Below are 25,399 nucleotides of genomic sequence, written 5' to 3' on the forward strand. Positions count from 1 at the left end.
TAAGGGGCGTGCATAAGTGCACCAGTGTGCCTACCGTCCCTGTCCTAATGTTTTCTTTTATTCATATCCTTTTCATGTATTTATAATTATATTTACACTTGTATCTGTCATAAAATACATGCTTGACGAAAATAAATAAATAAATAAATAAATAAATAAATAAATAAATAAATAAATAAATAAATAAATAAATAAATAATACACATAGGGTCACCTTTGCACTTGCTATGGTTGTTGGGAAGCTCAGTTTAATAATCACTTTAATAAAAGTATAATTTATACATATAATTTATACCTCACCCATGTTTCTCTCCATATTGTACTATTCCTCTAAGAAAGAGTGTACATGAAGGGATCTTGCATCAATTAGAAGTAAGACCAAGGATCAGGATTCAATTTCCATTGTGTGCTGTAATGTAATTTCTTCTAAAAAGTTGACCTCTTCCAATATGAAAAGATGGAATTGTCTTCTAAGGGCCAAGTCACTACTTTGGTTAGCAATCACCATGGGATTCAATTTAAGAGAGTCATTCTTGAGTTTAGATGGGAAACAAGGCCAGTTCCTGAATAATCGTCACTCCAAGAACTTAGCAAATGAAGGAACTTCCATACAGGTAATCCCTAATATCCTCCTCAGTAGCTTCATACCATGATTTGTGTGTCCACACTGCTGTCTTCTTTTAAAGCCAGCCAGCCAGCTGGCTCTGTCCTGAGCTATGAAATGGGACAGTGCCATGATGAAACCTATTCTTCCACTAGTTATCATTCTCTCTCATTACATTGACATTTTGCAACATTGCCCAAATGGTCGCATGGGGTAATAGCTGAATGGAGCAAGGATGATCGCAAGGCACCTTGGTTGCAGAAAAGAGGGCTATTCCATGAATGGAGAGTAAGAATTCTCACCAATGGGGAAATACCTTCCCTATTAGCATTTCCTGTGGGCCAGGACCAGGGGTGGTGTTCACTTACTTTCTCTACCAGTTTGCAAATGTGAGCATGTGTGCATTCATGTATGTGCCTAGCCTTCCATGTATGTGCTCTGCTGGTACACATGCCTTCTACGCATGCACCCGGCCTCAAAAACATGTTGTGGTCTGGCAGCGGAGTCGGACAGTAAGGAGGCTGGGGAGGACAATGGGCCAGTCCTGGAGTCAGGGGAAGGCCTGGACGAGGGCTCTGCATCGGAGGCAGAGATGGGGCCAAGGACATATGGGAGCATTGTGCAGACTCCGGAGCCTCCAGAGGCGGACAGCAGAGAGGCAAAGGAACAGGAGTCTGTTCCTAGTGCATGCATGCAAAGAGCTGCCAGAAGGCAAGAGCGGCTGAAGCATAAAGGACAACTCAGGAGTAAGGCCAGAAGATGATTGGCCAGTCCCATAAGGCTTAAAAGAGCAGCAACGAGCTGTTGGGTTCTTTGTAGAAAAGCAACATGGATTCCAGTGCTTCTTGTCAGCGTCTCTTGAACTTTGTGGGGCTTTTGCCAAGAAAAGCCTTTGGCAGGTTTCCAAAGACATCAAAGGTTGGTGATAAGGCCGGCGGACTGGTTATTAAGAATTTTGTTTTGGACTAAGCAGAGAATGAATTAATTCTCAGCTGTTTTAATAAAATAAGTTTCAGGATTGAATTGTGTTTGGTAATCACTACTTGGGCCTCGGTCACAACAAAATGTGCCTAAATAAGATGGCATAGAGCTGGGATGGGTGGGCGGGTGGACAGGCCCACCAGCAATTTCCACTACCAGTTCAGGCAAACCGATCTGAACCAGCTGAATACCACCTCTGGCCAGGACCAATGGCTAGCTGGATAAATTTCCCAATCCTTAAGTCACAGTCATGTCAGGACAGGCACCATAGGAAATGTAAAAGCAGAACAGTAAAACAGTAAAAAGACTTAAAAATAAAGAATATCAGGAACCACAGGAGAATTGTGGAATGAATTCAGGGGTGTCAAACTCATGGCCCATGGGCTGGAAGCATCACACACTGGCCAGGCCCACCCTGTTTTAGTGAAGGGGAAAAATGTTGTGATATGTCACATGACAACAATGTGGCGACATGAGTTTGACATCCCTGCTTAAAGTAGTTACAAATGTGAAAAGAGATTTCCAGAAATGAAAAAAGAGGGGGGGGAGCAAAGTAGATGTTAGAAAACAAACAAACCTAGACATTGCCAAAAAGAAAAGACAATCCAATGCCAAGAAAGACAAAAAAGACAAAAATCTCGAAAGGGAACTTAATGAGTTCCAAAGAACTGTTAGTAGAGAAAGAAGTTGGAAAATACATCAACATCTATAAAAACACTGAAGATGGAAACAGAAAAGATCCCTAATTCCAAAAAATCCCTGAACTCAGAAGGATGTTCCAATCTCAAATTGGTAAGCTACAGTGGATAGATAGTATCCAATTTAAATGATGTCAAAGGAAGATGGAAAAAGTATACTGAAACACTATATCAGGGATCTCCAAACTTGCCAACTTTAAGACTTGTGGACTTCAACTCCCAGAATTCCCCAGCCAGCATGGCTGACTGAAGAATTCTAGAAATTTAAGTCCACAGCAGGGGTGGGCTGCTGGGGGATCACAGGGCTTTGGGAGAACCTCTAGCTAAGATTCTGTGCAGTTCAGAGAAACCCCAAATCCCACTCCTAGCTGGCCCCGCCTACCCCACCCTGCCCTCACAGGAGTACCCACACAGCCGTTTTGGATGCAGGTAAGTGCAGGACATGAGGAGGGCAAAAAAAGGGCCTATTAGAAGTTCGGGAAGGCCGGACACACGCCTCCAGACGGTGTCCAGCTGTTTTCCCCCTCCCGGAGGCTCAAGGAAAGCCTCTGGTGCCCAGGGAGGGAAAAAACACCACCCTCCTGCCGTGGTGCAGGAGGCCGACTAGGCCACGCCCACCATGGCCACACCCACCCAGTAACTGAGCAGAGAACCCCTTGCTAAAATTTTTGAAGCCCACCCCGGTCCACAGGTCTTAAAGTTGCCAAGTTTGAAGAGCTCTGCACTAGACAATAGAAACATCAATATCCAAGATGTCTTGGAAGATATTGCTTACCTACAATAACCTATAGACCTAGATCTATAGATTTAGAAAAGCCCAAAAGAACACGACAATATTGCTAAAGCATGCTGGATAATTCAAAAAGTTAAAGAATACCAATAAGTAATCAGTATGTGTTTCACCAATTATAGAAAACTCATTGATTGTTTTGATCATGTCAAGTTGTGGAACATGTTTGGAAAATGAGAATCCCAGAACACTTCATTGTTCTCATGAGAAATTTACTGTATTTTTCAGACTATAAGACACATTTTTTTGTCTCCCAAAAGGGGGCAAAAATGTCTGTGCGTCTTTTTCTTTTAGTCAGGTTTTTATTATTATTTTTTTAAAAAAATATACATATCATTGTGTGAATAGTTGCATGCCGCTGTAGCAAATTGTTCTAAAAGGTATTCCACTTAAATTTTTTCTGGGGTCCAACTTCAGCTGTAAATCTTTTCTTACCCAGACGACACACCATTCAGCATTTCTCTACTCCTGCACAAACTTATGGTTCTAGCTGTTTCCCGGCTTCATGGCAGCAATTTTGACTGCTGCTGCTCCTAGTCTTCGGATGAGGGTTTTTTCTGAGTCAGGGAGGGGAGATGCAGCTCCCCTTGACCTGCAAGGTGGCTCCTCTTTGCTTCACCACCACTCCAAGGTGGCTATAGCTTCTAGTGAAGCCCCTGACAGGGAGAGTTCAGAATGGACCTGAGAGGTTGCAGATCTCGTACCGAAGGTGCCAGAAGTTCAAACCAGAAGTCTCATGTCTGTGTGTCTTATAGACCAAATATTGCCGAAGCCCTGCCCACCCGCTGGCCAGGTTTTTCGTCTCCACATGCCCTGTTTTTGGGCCTTTTTTCAGCCTTTTTCAGGCCATTTTTGGCCCATTTTCGAGGCTTTTTTCAGCCTGTATTTTTGGCTTTTTGGTCCATTTTGGGGGCTCTTTTTTTGGCCCATTATTTAGGAAAAAATGGGCTGAAAAAAGCCTCAAAAACAGCCCCCCAAAAGCCCCCAAAATGGGCCAAAAAGCTTCAAAATTGGGCTGAAAAAAGCTCAAAAAATGAGCTGCAAAAAGCCTGGAATACTGGAAATTCTATTCTATTCTATTCTATTCTATTCTATTCTATTCTATTCTATTCTATTCTATTCTATTCTATTCTATTCTATTCTATTCTATTCTTATCCATTTCATGTATTTATAATTCTGTTTACACTTGTATTTGTCATAAAATACATGTTTGATGAAAAATACAAAATAAATAAATAAGATAAATAAATAAATATAAAATATAAACATATGTAGGTTCTGTATGGATAATTTTTGTCTAAAACATTAAAAATGCTTATATAGGTATATGTGCATACCCTCTTATGTGTGCATGATATATGTAATATATCTATGCCTACCCTCACACATATATGTGTATCTTATATATACATATGTATTTTATTTCCTTCTATTATAATACTTACAAATTTGGATATAGAGGATAAATGCAAATATTATGCACCAGAATACAGCAAATCTTGCAAGTAGTTTATTAAAACATGGTAAAAGAACAGATAATGCAAGCTGTGTGGTGTCAAAACACAGAAGAAAGATTAGAGTTCCCTTTAATCAATGAAAATTCTTTCTTTTTGATTAGTGTTGAGCATGGCTTGATCAGGGACACAGTGGCTCAGTGGCTAAGATGCTGAGCTTGTCGATCAGAAGGTTGGCAGTTCTGCAGTTTGAATCCCTAGTGCCGTGTAACAGAGTGAGCTCCTGTTACTTGTCCCAGCTTCTGCCAACCTAGCAGTTCGAAAGCATGTAAGAAATGCAAGTAGAAAAATAGGGACCACTTTGGTGGGAAGGTAACAGCGTTCAGTGTGCCTTTGGCGTTTAGTCATGCCGGCCACATGACCACAGAGATGTCTTTGGACAGCCCTGGCTCTTCAGCTTTGAAACGGAGATGAGCACCGCCCTCTAGAGCCGAGAATTACTAGCATATATGTGCGAGGGGAACCTTTACCTTTACCTTTATGGCTGGATAGAAACATAACTGGGTAAGAAAGGTAGAAAGCTACTTCTCATGTTTCACTTGTGGTCTTCAGAGCTAACACTTTGCCATGTTCTTTTTTTAGACCAAGATGATTGTTATCGCTGTCCAGAAGACCATTATCCAAATCAGAAAAAAGATCAATGCATTCCAAAAATCATCACTTTCTTAACATATTGGGAACTCTTAGGAATCAGCTTGAGTATTTCTGCTCTTTTCCTTTCCTTTATCACAGCTTTGGTACTTGGGATCTTCACTGAATATAGAAATACTCCCATTGTCAAAGCCAACAACCGGCACCTAACAAGCATGCTTCTCATCACTCTCCTGCTCTGCTTCCTTTGTGTTCTGCCTTTCATTGGGCAACCTAATCATATCACATGTACCTTTCAACAACCAGCTTTTGGTATCATCTTTTCAGTGGCAGTTTCTTGTGTATTAGCCAAAACTGTTGTTGTTGTGGTAGCATTCAGGGCTACTAGGCCTGCCTCCAGCATGAGGAAATGGGTGGGGAAAAGATTGATTAACTCCATTGTTCTTTCCTGTCCTCTTACTCAAACCATAATCTGTATAGGGTGGTTGGCAACATTTCCACCATACCCAGAACTTAATATGCACTCAGTGTTCAAAGAAATTGCATTTGGAATGCAAGGAAGGGTCAGGCATCATGTTCAGCTGTGTATTGAACTATATGGGTTTTTTAGCCATTGTCAGCTTCTCTGCAGCTTTCTATGCTAGGAAGTTACCTGACAGTTTCAATGAAGCCAAGTTTATTACATTTAGCATGTTGGTCTTCTGTAGGGTTTGGGTGTCTTTTGTTCCAACTTACCTGAGTTCCAAAGAAAAATACATGGTGGCTGTGGAGATCTTCTCCATCTTGTCCTCCAGTGCTGCCTTATTGTTCTTTATCTTTTTTCCCAAATGCTTTATCATTGTACTGAAACCTGAGTTGAACAACAGGCAGCAAATAATGACTAAAAAGAAATAAAACAGCTAAAGGACAGCCTATTTCTTTTCTGTAGAATTTGAAACTATTTGCCTAAGTACCCTAATGTTCTCGATCATATTTGTCTCAGCTCGTGTCTGTCAGGGTAATGGTGATTTAATAGCTGAGCAGCTGCTGTAACAGTGGTGGGATTCAAAAAATTTTTACTACCGGTTCTGTGGGCGTGGCTTGGTGGGTGTGGCATGGCTTGGTGGGCATAGCAGGGGAAAGATACTGTAAAATCTCCATTTCCACCCCACTCCAGGGGAAGGATACTGCAAAATCCCCATTTCCTCCTAATCAGCTGAGACTCGGGAGGCATAGAATAAATGGGGGCGGGGCCAGTCAGAGGTGGTATTTACCAGTTCTCCAAACTACTCAAAATTTCCAATACTGGTTCTCCAGAACTGGTCAGAACCTGCTGAATACCACCTCTGTAGTGTAATGCTGTAATAATGTTGCAATGGTGGTAATGAGTCAGCAGGGTTATTTGACTGTTACCACTTTAAGAGATTGTATTATAAGAGAGGCCCTGTTGGGGCGTATCTCTCTCTGTGTGTGTTCTTCCCTGCTGTAACTGCTGATTGATTGTTTGACCTTTGCCTAGTACGTGTATGTATATTCTTTTGTAGAGATAAACCGCTACTTATTATTACAAACCTCTGTTTGCTATTTTTCCTCCTGGGTAGTCTCACATAGTCATACTGTGTGCACTCTGACAATGTCCCTTTGTAATCTCTCCAAATTTTATTGTTACAGTCAATACAAGCAGTCTTCATTTAATAACTGCCTGTTTAGTGACTAAATTTACAAATGGTGCTGAAAAAAGTTACTTTGTGACTGGTCTTCAAACTTATGATTACCACAGCATCCCCATAGTTATGTAATTGCCATTTAGATGTTTCACAAGCAGTACACATTTATGATGGTAGCAGTATTATTATTAGAGGGTCAAGGTCTATAGTAACACAGTAAGAGGAAATACAAAATGGCCGTTCATCTGGGAAGGGACTCATTTGGGAAAGGCATGGTGGTTCAGTGGTTAGGATGCTGGTCTTGTTGACTGGAAAGCTGGTAGCTCAGGTTCGAGACCTGAATACTACGTGATGGGGTGAGCTCCCATTCTTGCCACAGCTCCTGACAAACTAGCAGTTCAAAATCATGCAAATGAGAGTAGATAAATACTTTGGTGGGAAAGTAATGGTGCTCCATGATGTCATGCTGGCCACATGACCATGGACATGTCTTTGAAGAGTGCTGGCTCAATGGCCTTAAAATGACATGAGCATTTCCCTCTATCAGCGGCAGCAACCAGTGGAGCAGAGGTGGGATTCACTTACCTTCCCTACCAGTTCGCAAATGTGCTTCGCTTGCACAAGCCTCCTTTGTGCATGCGCGTGGCCTTCTGAGCATGTGCAGTGCTCATACATTACATCTGGGTGGGTGAGCAGAGCCTCCCACAGTCACCGCTACAGATTCGCCTGATCCAGAGAGAACCAGCTGAATCCCACCTCTGCAGTGGAGTAAAATCCACAGGGACCTTTTTATCATTTTTTTTTAAACTTTCTGCTGCATAAATTAAAAAGAACTTCAATTTCAACAATGGTGGAAGGAAAGATGTAAGAATGGTAGGAAGCAGATTGAGATATACACAGGATTGCAAGAACATGAACAGCATCACTGAATCATTAGATACTGAACTATAATCATGGCAATAATCTGTACCACTGTATGTCAGCTGAAAAAACTCTAACATTCATCAGAAGTTAACGTGTTAATGTACAATTGTGATGGGTGAATAACTTCAAATCTATGGGTCAGGCTGCCGTTTTGTTCAGTGTTCACAAGTAAGAGGAAAGGAAATTCCAATTTTTAAAGTAATGCCACTAAATTCTTTTTTCATATATCTATTATTTGAGAAGTTTAGTACAGCGGTGTAGGGTTTTCTGGCTAAGCAGGGGGTTGGACTAGAAGACCTCCAAGGTCCCTTCCAACTCTGTTATTCTATTCTATTCTATTCTATTCTATTCTATTCTATTCTATTCTATTCTATTCTATTCTATTCTATTCTATTCTATTCTATTCTATTCTATTCTATTCCATTCCATTCCATTCCATTCCATTCCATTCCATTCCATTCCATTCCATTCTATTCTATTCTATTCTATTCTATTCTATTCTATTCTATTCTAGTGTCATTCAATCAGGATAGAGATTTGGCACCTAGATTTCCAAAACAGGATCATTTCTCAAACCTTCCTTCATAAAAAAGAAAGTTGGAAGGATAGGTCCCCTTCTTCACAAGGACAATTTATTGTGAGTTGCATAAAATCATGTAAAATCTAATTTTAATGTACATTGAGATTTGGAAACCAAGAGTTCCTATATATTGAGAATGACTATCAAAGAATATTAATTTTGACAATGAGGGTTTTTTTTTTACAGTATCATGAGACAGGAATTTCAATTTGACCAGAACAAAATCATGGTAGTTAGAAATTGGTATAGACCAAATAAATCTATACTATGGTCACTACTGCTAATTCATTGTCATCTGAGACAAATGATAACTATCGGTACTTTAAATTAACAATTGTAATGTATTAAAAACCTATTGTATTAGCTGAGACCTGAGATAGCCTAAAACCTTTTAATACATGTGACTTCAGCAATCCTTTGGTGAAGTCTCTTTTTTTTCTAAAATGACTATTTTGAGTTATGGAATGAAGTGTCCTGGAAGACTGAAATATTCTGATATTCTTTTGTTCTTGTTTGGAGTTCTTATGTTAAACGTTTGTCCATGAATTCACAAAGCTTGATCTGTTTATCCTATGTAGAAAGGAGAAGGGCATTGCTGGCTGATGGTGGAATATATCCAGGGTTGAAATGGTCCTGGTTCAGACCGGATCTCCCAATCCGGTAGAGATGGCAGCAGGTGGTTCGGAGAACCGGTAGCAAAAATCCCTTCCCCCACCATGCCCAGCTGAGCCGTGCGATCATCAGAGGCTTTTTTTTTTTTTTTACTTTTAAAGCATTTTTTCTTTGGCCGAAAAAATGCTTTTAAAAGTAAAAAAAAAAAAGCCTCTGGTGATCGCACGGCTCAGCTGGGATGCTTTTAAAAGTAAAAAGAAAAAAAGTTGGCCACGCCCACCCAGTCAAATTACCCCCCCCCCCCCCACACACACACCCCAAGCCACACCCACAGAACCGGTAGTAACAAATTTTACAATACACCACTGAACATATCACATTAGAGGACAAGCATCAAGTCACCTCTAATGTTATATATGAATTTTTGAGGCCTGCAATGGGCCTCTTGGTGCAAATGTGGGGGCAAAGTAGACATACTCTGGTTTGTTGCAGGCTCTGGCTCCCATGTCAGCAACATTGTTATGTTGTTTCTTCTTGCTTGTGAAAATTGGTTTCAGACTGGGTTGTTGTTTCTATGCAATTATGGGTCTGGCGCCTAGTGCCTGAGAAAAAACAGTGTCCTTGTATTTGTATTATATTGGATATAGGTTATTAATAATGTGTTGGTGAGCTGTAAGTAACAACCAGTGATAAGCATTGTTCTGTGTGTGAGAGAGAAAGGGTGTGTGTGTGGTTTGACTTTTAATAGACCCAGTACTATGGATTTTATCTTTCCCTGATCTATATCACATAAAATATCTATACTGTTTCTTCTTTAAAATGAGATGGAATGAATAACCATTAATACGTGATTATCTATTCTATGTTATAATTATCCAATTAGACATCATTATCTCCACTTCTTTTCCAAAACCTTGAAAATATTGATGTGGAAAACAGAAAGATGAAGAATGCTATTAATTCTTCACAAACATTCAGAGCTGGGCTGCAGGCAGACAAGAGTTTGTCCGTTGGATCACTAACATATTGTATTGTCCAGTTTGGTCTTGGGAACAATTGAGGGAATCATGGCAGGATCTATGATTTGGAAATATGCATTTGCCAAAGTGAAAACAGGTCCATGTATATACAGAAGGAAAACTTTCAGGCAATATGGTGGCATTTATTGTTTCCTTATTAGCATCAATGCCTGGGTGGTGTGTAAAGTCCATAATCGTAATTGCAATGTTAGTAAACCTCTCCCTATTCTTCATAAATATGTTCAGTCTGGAGATCTCAGAATTGCTGGCATTATTTCTCAAGTCTATGTCTTTTCCAATCCTGTTGCTTTCATTCAACATCCTTCTCTGGAAATTCTTGATGACTTTGCGTAAGTCTTGCATTTTTACCCCAGTGTTGAATTAAATTAAATTTCTCAAGATAATCTCTACTATAGCTATCAAACACCAGTAATCTGTTTAATCGATTTTTAAAAATAAATATTTATACATATTTCACACTTGGAAATCACCCATCTTTCTTACAGAACAACTCTTTAACATTAACATAGAGATGTGGAAACTTTCTGTCAATACTGGCATTCTTCGACTGAATATATGAATGATACCAAAATACTTTGATAACAATAACCACTATAGCATAACCACTAAGGAGAAGGGATAGAACAAGCGCCTAAATTATGTTTGACTTAAATTAATTTAACATTAGCTAAAATTAGCTACAACTTCTTCTTTTTTGCATTATCGGTACCAGAAGTATCATTCTTTAACCCTTAGTTTCCATCCACTATTATGAAGCTGGTTTGTGATACTGCGAATTCTGCATACACACAAAATTAATTATGTAAATTATATTTACTTAAAGCCAATGCTTGATTGTTCAGAAATATCCAAACAAGAGTTTTTTTGCATTTACTTAATCAAACCGTGATTTTTTAAAAATACAATTGATGAAATGCTTAGCATTAAAGTGATTTCAGCATAAATATAGTCAATACTTTTGGAACCATTTACTTTTAAAACAGCATGCAGTTTTCATTGCAGGGTATTGTTTCAGAGTTACCAACACATTCTGGCTTTAGTTTTTGCTATAAAAGAAATCAATGAAAATCCCCAGATTTTACACAATGTCACCATGGGATTCAACATCTATAATAGCTACTTCAGTCCAAGCTGGACCTACCTTGCCTCAATGGAGCTTCTCTTTGCTCAGAATAGATTCGGCCCTAATTTTAAGTGTGACATTCAAAACAATCCAACTGCAGTCATTGGAGCACCTGATATCTGTCTCCACATGGCAACCATACTGGACATCTATAAAGTTTCACAGGTAAAGTGTGTTGATGACACAATATGAACCAAGCAAGCCATTTACTGTTCTTGTGGTTGTTTGGATGCAGTTTGTGGCTGAGGGTTGAGAAAGGGTATGATTAAAACATGCAACTAACATTATGCTGGGAGAGAAAATTCTTGAATTCACTTATACACAAAGTTTCCAGTTTGTGAAACCGACCTGCAGTTTGCTTTCATTTACAGGTATGGGCATTGCCTGGTCTTTGTTTTAAGCTTCATCCATGTAATAGCTTCATTTCAAAAATCTGTTTCTGGATCACAAACAATCCATCATTTTAGTCTCAACTCAATTTGTGAAGACTCACTCATTACTTCAAGCACTTGCCTGAAGTAATAACTTTCCTCTAAAGCTAAGAGATACCCATTTTTTTAAGGAAAAGGCTTTAATTCAGGTTTTGATTTTTTTTATTGATTAAATAATCAGCGTGCACATTTGGCAAGGAGAAGAAACTTTGTGAAACCACACAGCAGGTTGTTATGTACAGAATAGAATAGAATTCTTTATTGGCCAAGTGTGATTGGATACACAAGGAATTTATCTTGGTGCATATGCTCTCAGTGTACATAAAAGAAAAGATACATTTGTCAAGAATCATAAGGTAAAACACTTAATGATAGTCATAGGGAACAAATAAGCAATCAAATCCTATTAGAAAACAGTCAATATAAATCTTAAGGATACCAGCAATAAGATTACAGTCATACTGTCATAAGTGGGAGGAGATGGGTGATAGGAACAATGAGAAGATTAATAATAATGCAGACTTAGTAACTAGTTTGACAGTATTGAGGGAATTATTTGTTTAGCAGAGTGATGACGTTCAGGAAAAACCTGTTCTTGTGTCTAGTTGTTCTGGGGTGCAGTGCTCTATAGTGTTGTTTTGAGGGTAGGAGTTGAAACAGTTTATGTCCAGGATGTGAAGGGTCTGTAAATATTTTCACAGCCCTCTTTTTGATTCGTGTAGTATACAGGTCCTCAATGGAAGGCAGATTGGTAGCAATTGTTTTTTCTGCAGTTCTAATTATCCTCTGAAGTCTGTGTCTGTCTTGTTGGATTGCAGAACCAAACCAGACAGTTATAGAGGTGCATAATTCCTTTGTAGAACTGTATCAGCAGTTCCTTGGGCAGTTTGAGTTTTCTGAGTTGGCGCAGAAAGAACATTCTTTGTTGTGCTTTTTTGATGACCTTTTTTATGTTAGGTGGCAATATTCCTACAGGTGAAACTCGAAAAATTAGAATATCGTGCAAAAGTTCACTTATTTCAGTAATGCAACTTAAAAGGTGAAACTAATATATGAGATAGACTCATTACATGCAAAGCGAGATATTTCAAGCCTTGATTTGTCATACTTTTGATGATTATGGCTTACAGCTCATGAAAACCCCAAATTCACAATCTCAGAAAATTAGAATATTGTGAAAAGATTCAATATTCTAGGCTCAAAGTGTCCCACTCTAATCAGCTAATTAAACCATAACACCTGCAAAAGGTTCCTGAGCCTTTAAATGGTCTCTCAGTCTGGTTCAGTAGGAATCACAATCATGGGAAAGACTGCTGAGCTGACAGTTGTGCAGAAAACCATCATTGACACCCTCCATAAGGAGGGAAAACCTCAAAAGGTAATTGCAAAAGAAGTTGGATGTTCCCAAAGTGCTGTATCAAAGCACATTAAAGTTATGTGGAAGGGAAAAGTGGAAGAAAAAGGTGCTCAAGCAGCAGGGATGACCGCAGCCTAGAGAGGATTGTCAGAAAAAGGCCATTTAAAAGTGTTGGGGACTTTCACAAGGAGTGGACAGAGGCTGGAGTCAGTGCATCAAGAGCCACCACACACAGACGGATCCTGGACATGGGCTTCAAATGTTGTATTCCTCTTGACAAGCCACTCCTGAACAACAAACAACGTCAGAAGCATCTTACCTGGGCTAAAGAAAAAAAGAACTGGTTTGTTGCTTAGTAGTCCAAAGTCCTCTTTTCTGATGAGAGCAACTTTTGCATCTCATTTGGAAACCAAGGACCCAGAGTCTGGAGGAAGAATGGAGAGGCACACACTGCAAGATGCTTGAAGTCCAGTGTGAAATTTCCACAGTCTGTGTTGATTTGGGGAGCCATGTCATCTGCTGATGTTGGTCCACTGTGCTTCATTAAGTCCAGGGTCAACGCAACCGTCTACCAGGAGATTTTGGAGCACTTTATGCTTCCTTCCGCAGACAAGCTTTATGGGGATGCTGACTTCATTTTCCAGCAGAACTTGGCACCTGCCCACACTGCCAAAACTACCTAAACCTGGTTCAATGACCATGGGATTACTGTGCTTGATTGGCCAGCAAACTCACTTGACCTGAACCCCATAGAGAATCTATGGGGCATTGCCAAGAGAAAGATGAGAGACATGAGACCGAACAATGCAGAAGAGCTGAAGGCCGCTATTGAAGCATCCTGGTCTTCCATAACACCTCAGCAGTGCCACAGGCTGATAGCATCCATGCCACGTCGCATTGAGGCAGTAATTGATGCAAAAGGGGCCCAAACCAAGTACTGAGTACATATGCATGCTTATACTTTTCAGAGGTCCGATACTGTTCTATGTACAATCCCTGTTTTATTGATTTCATGTAATATTCTAATTTTCTGAGATTGTGAATTTGGGGTTTTCATGAGCTGTAAGCCATAATCATCAAAAGTATGACAAATCAAGGCTTGAACTATCTCACTTTGCATGTAATGAGTCTATCTCATATATTAGTTTCACCTTTTAAGTTGCATTACTGAAATAAGTGAACTTTTGCACGATATTCTAATTTTTTGAGTTTCACCTGTATATATTAAGAGTTATCCTTTTGCATACAATTACCAAAAGTTTTGGTTATTCAAAATTTTGGAACCATGCACCAAAAGTAATGTTCAGTGGAACATCAACCGAAAAACATCAGTACAAATCTCATGATTAACGTTTAGGTGGCAAAGGGTGTCCAATCTCGATCTAGGTTCTATTGTATAGAATCTTAAGCCTTTGAACTCCCACCACATTCTTAAACTTCTTATGTTCTTTGGAGAAAAGTTTTAATGAGAGCTTCTTAACAATGCAAAAGCATTGTTGCACTTGTAATACCAGGACTGTGCATTGAAACATCCATTAAAAACATATAGCAGTTCAAGTCAATTTCCTCCTAAGGGCAGATGTTTTCTACAGCAATACATTCATAATGCTCTCTTGTCCACATGGAAAAAATGGAAATAGCCCAATTTGTTCAAAATCATCATAGGCATGCATGAGTATATTCATGATACATCCCATTTGCTATTTGAAAGATAAAATTATAATTTAGAAAGGATAACACCATTTAAAAAGCCAGTTTGATGTAGCAATTAAGACACTGGGCTTGAAACTGGGAGATGCAAATTTTAGTCCCACCTTAAGCATAAAGCCAATTGAGTGATCTCGAACCAGTTACTCTTGCCCTGCTCTAGGAAGTAGGAAATAGCAAACCACTTGTGATATCTTGCTAAGAAAACTGAAGGAATTTGTCCAGGCAGTCACCAGTATGAACACTATTCCAAAGGTGGGGGAAGGGAGCAATTACCATTGTTCAGGAAGAAAATAGAATAGAATAGAATAGAATAGAATAGAATAGAATAGAATAGAATAGAATAGAATAGAATAGAATAGAATAGAATAGAATAGAATAGAATTCTTTATTGGCCAAGTGTTATTGGACACACAAGGAATTTGTCTTTGGTGCATATGCTCTCAGTGTACATAAAAAGACAAGATACATTTGTCAAGAATCATAAGGTACAACACTTAGTGATAGTCATATAAGCAATGAGGAAACAATCAATATCAATATAAACCATAAGGATACAATCAACAAATTGACAGTCATGCAGTCATAAGTGGGAGGAGATGGGTGATAGGAACGATGATAGTAATGCAGACTTAGTGAATAGTTTGACAGTGTTGAGGGAATTATTTGTTTAGCAGAGTGGTGACGTTCAGGAAATCAGTCTTACGCATCCCTCATTCTTCCCTATCATTTTTCTTAGCTGACCTATGGCTCTGCTCCAGTCATGGATAAAGAGACTCAAGCAGTTTTCTTCCAACAAATGTTTCCAAATGAATCCCACCAACATAAGGGCCTCCTCCAGCTATTGCTCTACTTTAGATGGATCTGGGTCGGAGTTCTTGTGAATGATGACCAAGGGGAGAAATTTGTACAGGAGGTGCTCCCCGCGTTTTCTCAGAAGGGCATCTGCTTTGATTTCATAGGAGAGTTCCCCAGTGTAGCTTTTTACAGTGACTTTACAAATGTGATGGATGAAACATACAGAACCTACTCTACCATTGCAAAAAGCACAGCCAAGGTGATTGTCTTATACGGCACGATGCAATCCATGACTTTTTTGAAAATATCAGTGCAGTATGCAGAAGTGGAGGATATATCGGTCAATACAAAGGTCTGGATCATGAATGCTGAAATGGATTTCACATCCGTATCTGTTCAAAGGGATTGGGATGTCAATTTCCTCCAAAATGCTTTATCCTTTGCAGTTCACTCAAAAGAGGTGCCAGGCTTCCAGGAATTTCTACTACTCAGAAATCCAACAGCAGCAGAAGATGATGGGTTTCTAAGGAATTTCTGGGAGCATGCATTCCAGTGCTTGTTTCCCAGCTCTGAACTAAATAAAAAATATGGCACAATCTGTACAAGGAAGGAGAAAATGGCAACCCTTCCAACCTCTGTGTTTGAATTTAGCACAACTGGCCACAGTTATAATATATACAATGCAGTCTATGCTGTAGCACATGCTTTGGAGTCAATGCATTCATCAAAACTCAAACACAACCATCTTGTGGGCAGAAGAGGACCAAAACTTCAGAACCAACAATTCTGGCAGGTAATGGGCAGAGGAGAAATATGCAGGAGAACTGCAAGTTCAGATAGGCCACATAGAAGGCTCACTCCAAAGGAAATTGGGACATCTAAAGTCCATGTCTACCACCAAGTCCATTCTTACACCATCTTAGGACCACAGAGGACATAGGAAGCAATTGTGTTATTAACACCACAGTCTCCTTATGTTGATTAGACCATTGGTTTGGTCTAAGTTCAAGGCAAACAACAGAAGGGATCCTTTGCATTTATAACATATTCAGTGCCCTCCAAACAAGGAATATCTTGTTGCTATGGCTCAGACACTGAAGGAGACAATGAACCCATAATAATAGAAGCACATAGTTACATAAAAACCTTGGAAATTAATTCTGCCTTTGAATCAGCTCCAGTGTTAGAGCTGTTCATGGTCCTGTTGGAGATAGCATCTTGCAGTCTTTCATATCCTCATATCCAATTTTATTTATTTATTTATTTATTTATTTATTTATTTATTTATTTATTTATTTGTCAAACGTGTACAAGATAACAAGTATACAGGTAGGTATGAACATAAACATGAACAAAGGAAGTAAATACAGATAAATGGGGACAGTAAGACAGGGACGGTAGGCAGACTGGTGTGCTTATGCACGCCCCCTTTACAGACCTCATAAGAATGGGGTGAGGTCCATGGTAGACAGTTTGAGATTGAAGCTCTAAGGGTTTGAGGCTTAACAACAGAGTTGGGTAGGGCATTCGAGGCGTTGACCACTCTGTTGCTGTAGTCTTATTTTCTGCAATCGAGTTTGAAGTGGTTTACCTTGAGTTTGTATCGATTGCTTGCCCGTGTATTATTGTGGCTGAAGCTGAAGAAGTCATTTGCAGGCAAGATATTGTAGCAGACAATTATGTGTACTATGCTTAGATCGGACTGCAGGCAGTGCAGTTCCAGATTGTCCAAGCCCAAAATTTCAAGCCTGGAGGCATAGGGAATTCTATTGTGAGTGGAGGAGTAGAGTACTCTTCTCGAGAAATACCTCTGAACCCACTCAATTGTGTTAATGTCCGATATACAAAGTGGGTTCCAGGTGGATGAGCTGTATTCAAGAATTGGTCTGGCAAAGGTTTTGTATGCCCTAATTAGCAATACAATGTTACTGGAGAAGAAGCTTCGCAAAATTAGGTTAACAACTCTTAATGCCTTTTTGGCAATGCTGTTACAGTGAGCACTGGGGCTTAGATCATTTGTTTATTTATTTTTTTGCTTTTATTATTTTACAAATAACTCAAGGCAGTGAACATATCCAACACACTTTTCTCTCCCCCCCCCAGAACAATAACCCTGTGAGGTGAGTTGGGCTGAGAGAAAATGAATTGTCTCAAGGTCTCCCAGTTGGTTTTTATGGCTAAGATGGGACTTGAATTCACAGTTTCTTGTTTTCTAGCCCAGTACCTTAAATACTAGACCAAACTGGCTCTCCATATTCCATATTCTCCGTATTCCATACTCTCGATATTCCTCACCATTTCTCAGAAAAATAACAACACAAGTCCCATGAATACTTCCTGCTGGAAACATATACTGAAATATTAGGCTGAAACTCATTAAGGGAGGAAAAACATTTTTAACATACTGTAGTTAACATACACTTTTAATGTATACTACTAACATCTTTCAAAGCCTTCCATTACAGAACAATGCAATCCAATATACAGTATATGTACGTTTTCATCTGTTCCTCTGTTTAAGAAACTCAGGCTAAGACCGAACAAAATGGACTCTGACCAGAAATAGAACGATGAATAGTTCCTAAATATTTTATCTTCCCTCCCTTTTTCTTTCCAATTTAGCTTCATTCTTTCCTAAGAACAGTTTCATTCAATAACAGTGTTGGAGAGAAGATTTCATTTGACAAAAATGGGGAGCTCATTGGTGGATTTGATATTAACAACTGGATCACATTCCCAAACCGATCATTTTTTAGGATCCAGGTTGGAAGGATAGATCCCATGGCTTCCCCAGACAAATTCTTCAACATTTCCGAAGATTCTATCACGTGTAAGGTGACCAGATTTTAACATTGGTAAAGAGGGACATTGTGGGCGTGGCTTATTTTGTGGGTGTGGCTAGCTGGTCATGTGACTGGGTGGGCGTGGCTAGCTGGTCATGTGACCGGGTGGCCATGGCTATGTCTATAGGGTAAGGTGAACAGATTTTAACATTGGTAAGAAGGACACCATTGTGGGCGTGGCTTATTGTGTGGGCGTGGCTTGGAGGCCATGTGACTGGGTGGGCGTGGCTACCTGGTCATGTGACCGGGTGGCCATGGCTATGTGTATAGGGACTACTCAGAGGGCTGAAAAGTCATTTCTGACAGGTCCTCACACTTTTGACTGGTCCTCACACTTATGACCATCCTCACATTTATGCCCGTGCAGCATTCTTAACAACCATGTCACTCATTTCACAACTGCTTCTCTTCACCATGGTGACAAGATAGGGCAAAAACGTAAAATGTGAGGACAGTCGTAAGTTCGAGGACTGGTCAAAAGTGCGAGGACCAGTCAAAAATAACTTTTTCAGCCCTCTGAGTAGTCCATATGCATTAAAGGATTACAGCAATAGAGAGGGATGAAGGAATGGAAATTAGAGTAGGAGTGAGGGTAAGAGAGGGAGGAAGAGAGGAGGAGAAGGAGAAAGAAAGAGGAAATAGGGAGGAGAAAAAGAGGGTGGGGGGAAGAGAAAGTAAGAAGGAAAGAAAAGAGAGAGGTGGTAGGTTTGAGGAGAAAGATTGCTGTACAATAAAAAAGATGAAAGGGAAGAAAGCCAACCCCAAGCAAATATAAAGATATTAAGATAAAGAATGAATTGTTAAACTTTAAAGAATAAAAGAGAACAAATATGAATAAATAGCAATAATTAGAAACACACATACAAACATACAATGTATTTTCTTTGAACAGAATATTTGGCTGGTTCACAAATTTAAACAGCGTTTAGTCATTTCAATTAAATTTACAATTTCTATATTTCCTTTTTGCCATATTTATTCCTCATCTATTTTTTAAAAAAACCAATATTACCCTTCATCCTCATCTCTAATCTTAATCAAATTCAAATTTTCCCTTCTATTCTATATTATACCCCTTCCCATTGTCATCTATTTTTATATCCATCCTCACATTGTTTAATTATGTAATTATGTAATACAGTTGTTTAATACAAATTCAACATTTTAATATAAATCAATTAGTTATAAAACTATCTTTTTTGTATATTAATCAATATGAACATGAATATTCCAATTATTTCCATGCAATCCAATTTCTTACAAATCAATTAATTATATTTACCAATAATAATAAACCAAATAATTTCTCCCATATATTCCTCCGAACCACAACTTAACCATTTCTGCTTTCAACACAATATACAATTAATAGTATCTCAATTATTACAATTCCCTAGTTAAATACAGCTTTTTTTCCTTTGTGTTTTAAAATCTTGAACTCTCCTCCTAAATTTCCCATTGTTTGCAGTTTTTCACCTACCTTTTTTGGGGAGGAAAAATAAAAATAAAAATAAATCTCTCTGCCTCATTTTGTCACGCTGCACCAAAGACCCTGGTTTCGGTTTCGTTTTCGTTTCTGAAGCTTAGCTAGGGGAAAAAAAAACTGCTTTACACTGATTGCCTGTAGGGCGGCCCTTTGAAGCCCCGGGCAAGAGTTTAAACAGTTTTTTTTTCTTTTAGCCATCAGCTGGGGCTCAAGAAAAATCGGGACTTTTTTGAAACGCCGCGGGACGCGGGACAAATTGCTCAAAAGCGGGACTGTCCCGCCAAAAGCGGGACGTCTGGTCACCTTAATCACGTGGCCCAAAAGTTTTAACCAGGTGAGGTCTAACTAGTTGCATTTTCTTTCTTTTAAACAGCATTAAAAACATCCTGGATTCAAACGTATTTCTCAGCTCCTTCTCTGGGAAAAGCCAGTGTTAAAGTTACTCCTTTTTGAAGGCTGATTTCCTAGGAACAGAAAAAGATTCCTACACATCCCATGTTTGTCGTTAGATACAAAACATAAATTGCTACAAAAAAAAAAAAGCTTCTTCTTTTTTTTTTTTGCTTTGAGTGTTTTCTTAGTTATAGACTCTGAAACTTTGGTCAGGAAAATTAGACTGCTGTTCGATCCTAGGTAGAGGCAGATGTAGGATCTCCTGCTTGGGTCGGGGGTTGGACTCAGTGGTGGGATTCAGCCAGTTCGCACCACTTCGGGAGAACCGGTTATTAACTTTCTGAGCAATTTGGCAAACTGGTTGTTGGAAGAAATCATTAGGGCAGAGAACTGGTTGTTAAACCAGGAGTGGGGAGGGAATGGGGATTTTTCAGTATCCTTCCCCTGGAGTGGAGTGGGAATGGAGATTTTGTAGTATCCTTCCCCTGGAGTGGGGTGGAAGTGGAGATTTTTCAGTATCCTTCCCCTGCCATGACCACCAAGCCACACCTACCAAGCCACACTATGCCCACCAAGCATGCCCTTTACCAAAATCTTTGGTTAGATCTGGAAAGGAGTTCTCCTTAGCATACTCTACAAGTGTGAGACATAGGAAGATGAGAAACATCTCTCTATTAAGTGGCTAAGTTTCTGATCAGTGTTGCAAAGGAGATGTCATTTGCTTTCTACAGGGCATTGGCCAATACCTATGGTGATCTGGTAATCTTAGTCTTTCGGGCTAGGCCCTATGGCATGAGTGCCGGAAGTGGCACACAGAGCCATCTTTCCAGGCACACCAGCCATTACCTGTTGCTCTTCTGGGTTCCGGGTGCACATGTGCGCACCGGGAAGCTGAGCTTCCAGTTTCCAGCGCACTCAGGCGTGCCAGCCAGCTGGTCTTTGTGTGCACATGTGCACCAGAAACTGGAAACTCTGCTTCCCGGCACGCACATGCACGCCAGGAAACTGCTCTTCCGGTTTCCAGTGCTCCCCGCCACCACACGTGCTCCCGTTTCTGCAGTTGGTGCCAAAAAGATTTGCCAACACTGGGCTAGGCAACTGCATAGCATGAATCAATCAATCCCAAAGATAGAAACTCTTCAATGTCAATATTGAGGAAGAAGTCTGAGAGAAGCCTTCTTTTTCATCAGTCACCCATAATGACTTGATGCCCTCCAAGTGGCTTCATTCATCAGCTGAACTTTTTACTTCGGACTTTTAATATCTGTCACCTCCATTCCACAAAAGGCTTTGCTCTAGCAAATCTACACTGCTTCTCACAGGACTACAATAAAATTGCAAATTAAGCTTTTTCCCACCGCCAAATAAATTACAAATGAAAAGGTTTGCACATGTAACGACGGAAAAATGAATGCTAATATACGCACAACATTGTAGCTGGGGGTTTATGTACATAGTAGAGGGGTCAAAATGTGCAAAACAATGGTCATGAAATCATGATGAAAGCACTGCCTTTTTGTACAGACATGGCACATTGGCACATGTACAGGAGTCATGGGGCACCAGATAGCAATTTGACAGAGAAGCAGATTTTTTAACAGATTAACAGAGTTGGAAGGGACCTTGTAGGCCATCTAGTCCAGCCCCCCCCCCCCACTCAGCAGGAGACCCTACACCATTTCTGACAAATGGCAGTCCAATCTTCTTGAAAGTCTCAAGCGATGAAGCTCCCGCAACTTCCGAAGGCAACTTCTGTTCCATTGGTTGATTGTTCTCACTGTCAGAAAGTTCCTCCTTATTTCTAGGTTGAATCTCTCCTTGGTCAGTTTCCATCCATTATTCCTTGTCTGGTCTTCAGGTGCTTTGGAAAATAGCTTGACCTCCTCCTCTCTGTGGCAGTCCCTCAAATATTGGAACACTGCTATCATGTCTCCCCTGGTCCTTCTCTTCACTAGACTAGCCATGCCCAGTTCCTGTAACCGTTCTTCATATGTTTTAGTTTCCAGTCCCCTAATCATCCTGGGTGCTCTCCTCTGCACTTTTTCTAGAGTCTCAACATCTTTTTCATAGTGTGGTGACCAAAACTGGGTGCAGTACTCTAGGTGTGGTCTTACTAGGGCTTTATAGAGTGGTATTAGTACCTCACTTGATCTTGATTGTTAATGCAATTTAGGATTGTATTGGCTTTTTTGGCTGCCGCTGCACACTGCTGGCTCATATTTAGTTGGTTGTCTACTAAGACTCCAAGATCCCTCTCACAGTCTGGTTTCACCCAGTTTATATGTGTACTTTTGGTTTTTCTTACCTACATGTAGGACTTTACTTTTCTCTACATTGAATTTCATTTTGTTAGATAGATGCTAAGATTGTTCTTCCTAGTAGAAGACCTTAGCTGCAAAAATCATCTGCATTGATCTGATATAGAGATTGAAGGATGAAGAACACTTTGGCTTCTGGAACCAGTTAAAGAAACATTAGGGTACACATTTGAAGAAGGGTGGATATTCCATTGCATCATTGCAGATCAAGTATTCTTTTCTAATAAAGTTGTTATAATAGTTCAATGGAAGTTATGACTCCATGCCTAAGCTTTAAATTCTCCAGCAAGATAGAAATTAGTCAAAAGCTTTTTAAAAATCTTAACAATGTTCTCAATTTTTGGATAGGCACATCCCCTTTCTTTGTGTAACGATCCTTGCCAAACAGGGCATAGCAAGACTAAGAAGGAATCAAGACCATTTTGTTGCTATGATTGCCATCCATGTCCAGAAGGGAAAATTTCAAACAAAGAAGGTAAACATTTTTTTAGAAGTAATGGAATAAGCTACCTTATTAATAGGGTTATTTATTTGGATTATTTATTTATTTGGATTATTTATATGACTACCAATGTCATACAAGTGACTCTGGATAGTGTACAAAGATTAAAACATAAAGTCCCCTATGTATGGAAATTCCCTTGCATTTAAAGCTATTCACAGTGAAAAGGATTGTGTAAATACATTACATACATATTTGTAACCAAGAACAATATACAGATAATACATAGTATGTGATATCCGAGGTAGAATGAAATGCATGGCAGGTAAAGGCTTTGGGTATGGGCCAACGTTTCTGGCTCTCATATTTTCTCTAATTCTCAGTAATCCTCAGTGAATATGATTTCATATTAAAATGGTTAAGTTGTCAGGGTATGTAGTTTTAATAGCTGTAAGATGATGAAAGGTTGTAAGCGGAAGCAACTGAAAGCTGATGCAATGGGAATGAGGCAGCAGCGTTATTGCCACTTTAAGAAACTGGATAAGAAGCTGCCTATATAAGGGAAGCCATTAGAGGGTGTTCCCCTTCTCCTCATGTTCTCTCTCATTGTGTATCTTATTGCTCTCCTTGTGTCAGTACCTGTATGATAAGGTATTTAACACATATAAGTGTGTATATATTTAGCTGTAGACAAAACCACTGATAATTATCTAAAGACTCTGTGTGCTGTGTGCTGTGTTTTGCTCCTGGGTTTATCTCATAATACTAGTCACGCTGCCTAAACTCTGACATAAGTAGTTAATGTCACTGTTGATAATTAGCTTCTCTCTCAGAGTTATGCAACTCAGAGACTTGATGAATGAAAATCAATACACAGAATTGTTGTTTTATTTTTTTCAGATATGGAAGACTGTTCTCATTGTCCAGAAGGTCATTATTCAAACCATGATAAAGATGCATGCATTCCAAAATACATAACTTTCTTATCCTATGAAGAACCCTTGGGGATCAGTTTAGCTATTTGTGCTCTTTCTTTTTCTTTTATCACAGCTCTGGTGCTTGGGATCTTCATTAAAAACAAATACACCCCTATTGTCAAAGCCAACAACCAGAATCTCACCTACACTCTTCTAGTTTCTCTCCTCCTCTCTTTTCTTTGTGTTTTATTATTTATTGGGAAACCTGATAAGGCTGTGTGTCTCCTTTGACAACCAGCTTTTGGAATCATCTTCTCCATGGCAGTTTCTTGTGTCTTGGCCAAAACCTTTGTTGTGGTCCTAGCTTTCATGGCCACCAAACCTGGATCTAGAATGAGGAAATGGGTGGGGAAAGGAATGGACAGTTTCATTGTTCTCTTTTGTTGCCTTATTCAAACCACTATATGCATCATATGGCTGGCAATTTTTCCACCATATCCAGATTTTGATATGCACTCAATGTCTCAAGAGGTCATCATGGAGTGCAATGAAGGCTCAGTCACTATGTTCTACAGTGTTTTGGGTTTTCTGGGTTTTCTGGCTGTGATCAGCTTTTCTGCTGCTTTTCTAGCTAGGAGGTTACCTGACATTTTCAATGAAGCCAAATTTATCACCTTCAGCATGTTGGTCTTCTGCAGTGTTTGGCTGTGTTTTATTCCAACCTATCTAAGCACAAGGGGAAAATATACATTGGCTGTGGAGATCTTCTCCATGATCTCTTCCAGTGCTGGATTACTGGTGTGCATCTTTTCCCCAAAGTGTTTTATCATTGTGATGAGACCTGAGCTGAACAATAAACATCAGCTAATGAAAAAAAAGTTTTAAAAATCAACTCCCTGTATGTCAACCTCATAAGAACTTTATAATCAGTTCTTTCACAAAATTCTGTTTTTAGACTGAACTGAAGAAATGGGAAGCCTTCTCACATATGGTTCCCATTAGATTGTTTGATCCATCTCTTTTATATATTTACTCCTACAATTTCCTGCCTCCCTCCCTCCCATTTGACATGTGTCAAAAATTCTTACCTACAAATGGATTACAGATTTTGTTAATTCAGTCAGTCAGTTGACTTTGATGCTTTGGAATTTTAACAATTGTATTTTAAAATAAAATATTTTAATTTTTAATTGGTAATTCTTGATCTTTTAAATGGCCACGTTAATCCACATTGTTTACCACAATGGAAAGGCAAATCTTTATTAAATCAATTGTCTTAGTAGTTAAGGTGCTGGGCTAAAACTCAGAAAACTCAAGTTCAAATCCATCCATAGACAAGAAGCTGAGTGACCAGCCACACTTCTTAAGCCAACGTACCTTACATGGTTGTTGTGAAGAAAAATTGTAAGAGGGAATGCAGTCAAGAGTCTATTGAAGTCCTAGAGGCTAACTAGGCAAGAAAAACAAAATGCACAGATACAGTATATGCAGTACCTTGCTCAATAGCAGTAACAATGAGAGGGATCTTGGAGTCCTAGTGGTCAACCATTTAAATATGAACCAACAGTGTGCAGCAGCTGCAAAAAAAGCCAAAACAATTCTA

General features: G+C 39.4%; 1 pseudogene; it reads left to right on the forward strand.

Annotated features, from left to right (window-relative positions):
• Nucleotides 1-1,067: 1,067 nt before the first annotated feature.
• Nucleotides 1,068-24,681, forward strand: LOC139317623 (vomeronasal type-2 receptor 26-like; annotated as a pseudogene).
• The last annotated feature ends 718 nt before the right edge of the window (nt 24,682-25,399 follow it).

Source organism: Pituophis catenifer, unplaced genomic scaffold (genome assembly GCF_029215685.1).
Source record: "Pituophis catenifer annectens isolate HBS135680 unplaced genomic scaffold, rPitCat1.0.hap2 SCAF_5, whole genome shotgun sequence".
Taxonomy (NCBI): Eukaryota; Metazoa; Chordata; class Lepidosauria; order Squamata; family Colubridae; genus Pituophis; species Pituophis catenifer.